The sequence below is a fragment of the Ptychodera flava genome, chromosome 9 (genome assembly GCF_041260155.1).
Source record: "Ptychodera flava strain L36383 chromosome 9, AS_Pfla_20210202, whole genome shotgun sequence".
Taxonomy (NCBI): Eukaryota; Metazoa; Hemichordata; class Enteropneusta; family Ptychoderidae; genus Ptychodera; species Ptychodera flava.
Window position 1 is genome coordinate 11,051,034 of NC_091936.1, and position 6,761 is coordinate 11,057,794.

The following is a 6,761-nucleotide window of genomic DNA, read 5'->3' on the forward strand; positions in this document are numbered from 1 at the left end:
AAGAAGTTCCGATAGAGACAAGTATTCACAGACAATAGTTTGGGAATCTATCCGTTCAGTCAAAACAAATGGTATAGGGTAAACAGCCATTACACTTATCTGTGGAATTTGTCTTCCATGCCCCTCCATTGACTATTATTGATTTATTATCTAAACAAAATTTTAAGCAAAGAAAGAACTGCCTCATAACAGGAAGTATTCTTTTATTTAAGTAAGGTCTACATATGTCATAGCCCCTGCAGCTGCATCTTTCTTCCTCTGTTCTGCCTTCCCAGGAGAAGTCAAAATAGTAGCGAGTGTCTCTGCTGTCTGGCCCTGCCCAATGTTTTCTGTACAGCTTCAATGTCTGGTAATGCTATGCCCCAAGTCATTCCATAGCGTGTATGCATCATGCAAATTAAGCCCAGGCCATGCCGTGTATCAAAATTTAGCTGTCGTTTTTTTTTCAACTTTGCCACTGATCAGCTACAGCACAACTGTAATCCAAAGAAATTATCAGGTTTTCCCATTTCTGTCAATGTACAGTCTTTTACTTTACCAGCAGAGAATCTAGCCCCTGTTCTTTATGGCTGCATGATCAAAGCATCTAAAATGTAGAGATTTGCTTCATCAGTCTTTACGTCATAGTAAAATCTCATCAACACAGTCATAGCATAACAAAATTTGTATCTTACAGCCAGTCAAACCAGAATTCATCTTGGATGTCAAATTTCGTTTATCGTCCAAATGAATTAATTCAAAGATGAAATTAATTTAATTGGCCTTTCAATGTACACTTATGTAATAGGCAAATATTGTTTAATAGGCAATTGTGTGTCTTCATGACCAACTGAGTTGATCGCTTAAAGCAACTGGTCGTTTCCATGCCTCAGTGCTAAATATATCTCCATCATGTCTGTACTCTGATGTCTGAACCATATTTTAATATTTCCTTGACTCTTTGGCCGAAGCATTTTTACATTTTCTGTAATAATTAGTACCATAGCAATGCATTTCTCAGAATGCACATGCACAAGTTATATTCCTCATGCTAGGTCTACATTTGATAGAGAAGGTTAAAATATTGATTTAGAGGCCTAGTAGACAGAAATGTTTCATCGGTTTGCTTCAGATATTTCATCAAAGTATTTGGAATACCTTCTCGACTTTCCATGCACCTGAGTACACCCCCCCAAGAAGGTATGGAAAGTGCAAACAACTTCCCCTTCCAAGTTACCACGTGAAATTTCCTACTATTCTGAATTCTGGTGTCCTGATATAGCTCAGTTACTATTAAAGAGGCACTTGGCATATTGTTACAAAATGTGTGAAACATTTATATAGAAAAAACATTGCACAAATCCTGTGTGATGTTTCGGCCTCCTCAAAAGGAAGAATTGTCTTGAAGAAATTCAGGAATTATTTCAGTACTGATATGGTTCCATGCTGGTAACAATCGCAAATATTTGACAAATACCAGCTCTCTTTCTGCTATTGATGTCTGGAAAATATTGTAATATGAATGAAGATAAACGTCGGAAGGTGAACTGTATTGCATCAGTTTTATTTCTGGGATGATTGTTGACCTGTGAGATGAAAGGAGACAAACGTTTGCCAACCGGACATCAACCTTCCAACTCACAGCTGTGAGGAAGAACCAGCCAATCACAGTATAGGTCCTTGAGAGTGTAGGGACAAAGTAACCTGTGAGGGCGCTCTTCAGGTCTGGTAAAGTAAAAATGTCTTTCTTTCACAGCTGTTCAAAGTTGTGAATCAGACCATATTGACAACTGGAAACTTTTTAGGAAATCAAACGGCCTATAAATATTGCATTATTTAGTTATAGTGATCACAAAACACTAGACACATTGTCACTGTAAGTCACAAATTTAAGAAATTGTAAATATGAGAGTTTCCAGATAGCATTCATGTACACTCAAATGCAGCCCTTCAAACGTGTACTCTGTCTAGCTTTCCTTATTCAAGCTTGATCATACCATAGCTTTAAGAACTGGTGGTTTTTAAGATGCCTGCTTGTCAAAAAAAAGATTATAGATGATTTTGATTGCACCAGGGTAATTATAGCTGACATCGACAATAGATGCCCATGGCAGAGATTTACATTTTCCTCAGCCTCAAAATTGTGGCCTCTCCTTTCTTTGTGTTGTCTGTATCTCTAGACCCAGACTGATTACTAAACAGGCAATTCATAGTCAAAACATGGAGTGAGCGAATACAGTAGCAAAGGTCAATGACCTCAAAAATGTTATATCCTCCTGACCATTGACTGGCGTTACAGTTTCACAGAAACTAGAATACGAAATGCAATTGTGTAATAAACAAAGCATGCAGGATGAACAAGCTAGACTGCAGGACAGCTGGACATAATGACAATGAGTCCAGGGTCCAGCAAAGAATAGACATTCCCAACCCTGCAGAATTCATGGAGTTTGCCATCTTGACTGAGCAGCCATTTCAAGGAGTCATTGTCATTGGTTGGTGTAGCTGGTTTACTCAAATCCTATTCATCAGATCAAAGCATGCATTCCTGTAAAGCTATAGTGACTAATTTCTAAAGTCAAATTCACACTAAATTCTGATTGTCACTGTTAAAACTTCCATTACAGGGTACACAACTGTGAAGACAAATATTAAATATTATAATGTGGTTGATGCCATCATATATTGGAAACGTATTTAAAGTTATGCTAACATCAGTAAATGGTGAAATGATACATACTATAGTTAACAGTGGTCCACATGTTGTCTGGGATCAGTGTCATGCTGTGAAATCTTCTAAGCTAGTGGATCAAAGTATGGTACACAGTTGTTGAGAGTGCAAAACACTAGACATGATTGCTATTCTTTTTAACCATTATGTTGAATTGGAATCAATGATGCTACAATTACTCCTTGTTTTGTCATGATATAGCAAGGTCATATTACTGAAGAAAATGTCATCAAAAATATCATTGAAAGCTGTGGTCGATTGCAATTCTCTAAAGTTAAAAGACAACAAAAAGTCATACAGTCAGAGAATAAAATGGTTTTTATTCCTTCAAGAACTATGCAGAATCAAAATTTTGACAACAGCTTGTCTGAAGAATCACCATTCAAAATAAGATTTTTTATTTGACAAAGTTACACAGGCAATCATACCAAAATACATTGTAATTCATCATGAATGACAGTTGTTTGAAACCCTTTATGATTCACATAAACTAAATAATAATAATACTATAATCAGTGCATGTTGTGCATAAGGTAACATGCACTTCAAAAATACAAGTTTTTAAACGTTCATCAGTAATTTGATCAAGGAAACATTATTCTTCGTCCTTCATGATCAGGAATAAAGAATCAGGCAGTTATCATGCTTCTTTGAAGCATAATCTTTAACATTTCAGACAACTGAAAATTAAAATGGTCCCTTTATTCTGTAAAAGCTTAAAGAAAATATTTAATTTAAGGTTTTCTTGTAAATCAGTTCATGAAAAGCAAAGTTGCTCTAGCAGCTTCAAAATGACTCAACATAAAGTGTAGCAAGGAATTTTTTAGATTTTGAGAAAATGGATGCCTGTCCATGAGACACCACTGCCTTTGCCCTTTTACGATAATTTGCCAAACGCCACTGTTTATCACTAGTGGTGATTGTGGATCAGTTTACAGGGAATTTGTGTACAGGTTCAAATGTGACCTGATGTGTTTCAACTAGAAATACTGGATGTGACTGAATGATGCTGGTGGATAATATTCCATTACAACTAAGTAGCTTATCCATTACTTTCCAGTTCTATCTTCCTCTTTGTTGTCAATTTCTGCAAGGTGAGCTTGCGGTCAGAGGGTCAATAAACGATTACAGAGCCACTCTAACATACATGTACATGAAAGGTCTTTCAAATAATTAGCTACAGAAATCTTGTTACATTGTTTCTCCATGTCTGCATGTTGCAGGCTTAGTCATCTAAGTGACAGTCTAGTGGTTGGTTTACCCTTTGACTGCTGACCCCGTCGTCTGACGATGGTGGCAGATATGGGAAAGAATGAAATTGAAAAAATTCTTTTTCCTGATTAGAAATATTTATACTATAACGAGACGTTCAACTTACAAGAAATCTCCAGCAAGCATTGGAGATCGAACTGTTGGATCCACATGGCAATACTCTCAAATGTCATTAGCTTAAGGGGTCAATAGTCCAGTATAGGACCCCTTGGGCAAACATGTGTTTACAGTTCACTGTGGGTCCACTGTGCTTCATGCATGCCAATATATCTCTAGTTAACAGTCATTTAACTGAAATGGATCAGAATTAAACAGTTATATTAATATCTGTATTTATGCACTTTAGAATGCATAAGTACACATGCACAAGGATAACTTGCGACACATTAGTCGCTGGAAAAGTCTGATATCATCATACAAAACTTCAATAATTATGCAATCCATTATTGAACCACAGGTACTCATGAAGTTGCTAAGGGTGGTTGTTGAGCAGATAGACAAAATGGCCTATGACTCTATAATGCTATGGAAATACATGATGCACTAAGGCTCTTCCACCAGCCAGCAACCCACTGCCTAGCAACTGCATGCATACTTACCTGTGGCTTGACACAGAATTTTATCCCTTAGGAATGAAAAAGAAATTACATACTGGCTTAAGCAGAGATTAAGTTGAGACAGCTGATTACAGTAGTCTGCCTTGACTAATACTGGCTGTATGATTTGATACACAATGACATGTGCAATATTACTGGTATTGACTATCTGTGACAGCAAAATACTATAACCATTGAACTCTTGTGGACTAGTTTTATCCAAACATTGGTTTTGCATTGACCTTCAAGATTAAAGTTGACCATCAATGTCAAACAAACTACTACATTCAGGCTGTTATCTCCATTGTTGTAAAAAGGAAAACAAAAAAGAACAGTAGAGCGTTTCTGTTCTACTTTTTTTTATGCTAATAATATGTTAAAGACTCAGTACCTCTACAAAGGCAGTTCTTAGTATCCATTGCATTTCAAACAGAAAAAAAACTCTAGATTGCACAGAGTAGAATTGATATGTGATCAATGAAAATTCTATTCTATTCCTGTCAATGACAGAGAATTATTTGAAGTTGTTGTCAGTTAGTGTCAACCAGTTTCGCTTCCCATTGAAATTGTTAAAATGTATACAAGATTGACTTAGATGGAAAACACTTTAACCCTTTGAGTGCAAAAGTCAATTTTTGTCTCCTTTTTTCAGATTTTTGTCAAAATTTTGATAACAAAATGTAGCCAATGAAATATTATGTCCATTTGGTCCAAAATTATCAAAAAAATACAGAAAAATTCATAAAAATTGGTAAAAATGGTGGACAAAAATTTTGATGGGAACAATTCTGGCACTCAAAGGGTTAAAGAACTTCACATTTGATTTTCTTCTTCTGTTTTTTTTTCTCCAAAAGAAAAATATCAACTCAGTAAATAGTCCTTAAATTAAAGAGATGGCTTTAATTAAATGCTGTGAATGTTGAAATTTAATGCTGAAATTTAATTCACTTTCTGAAAAACAAAACAAAACATATTTTACTTCCTAAAATCTGTAGTTGAGCCAGACAGTTGCATTATCTATGAAATAGGTTTTCACCATTAGTACTTGGTAAATTCTGTATCACAGTGAGGTTTCACAACCCAACTGATGTTTGCTAGCATGGACTTTCAGGAAGCAATTAAAGCAGGCGTCCAATAACTTTGTAAGATTTATAAACTCTTTCGAGTCTATTTAAAAAGTTTCCAAAATTTGCTAGAGATATTGATTCCAACATTAAATACATATATTATATAAAATTTTCTTATGTTCAATAAATTACTTTTGAATTAGTAGCACATCATAATGACAAATAAGGCAGGCTGCCTTTGAAGTAGATACTCCCTATGATAGGCTATATGTATACCGGGACATGTGTTGCCCTTTTAGGTCAGGATTTTTACAAGTTTGGTACATTAATCGGTCAGGATCATGGTTTAAAGTAGAGTAAATGTCATTTTGTAGCTATCATCAAAATTTCCCAATTTGTGATGTGTCTTATATAACTTGTCACTACTGGCTTCATTATTAACACCCTCCCAAAGGATGTGATGCATTGCAATGGCTTTCATGAGTGTACATGACCAACAATAGTCATTGCCTTAGACTGGTCTAAAATAGTGTCATGGTTCTGTGCCATATATTATGCTCTACCTCCTGCCATGTAGACTGAAAGATTCCGTCGCGTGCGGGCGCATCGGCGCACTGCGACCTACGACCCTTTACCGCGTGTAAAGGGTCGTAGGTCGCAGTGCGCTGGAGCGCCCGCACGCGACGGAATCTTTCAGTCTACCCCCTGCCATGGTACTCCCACACCATTCCTATTCCCGAACAGGTCAGTTATTGCCTTCACTGGGTTAAAACTGAGAAAATCAGGCCTTTCACATGTACCGGTATTCTTTGTAGTTTGTGATGAATCATAGGTTTTTGAACGCATGAAAGTGACTGTGGAAATAGTGGCCTAAAGAGTATAAATTTAACATGAAATTTTTTTGTGGTTGATCATACCACCTTGGTGCACTACTCGCAGTCTGTGATGATTTTGACAACTTTGATACATTATTTTACATTAATTTTCTGTTAATGAAATTCTAAAAGTCTTTGAAAATTTTGATGACATTATAATGACAAGCACCATACCTTGCTGTGACATCCAGAGTGTAATCACTGAATATATTGAATAAAATTTATCTTCAGAATCCATACA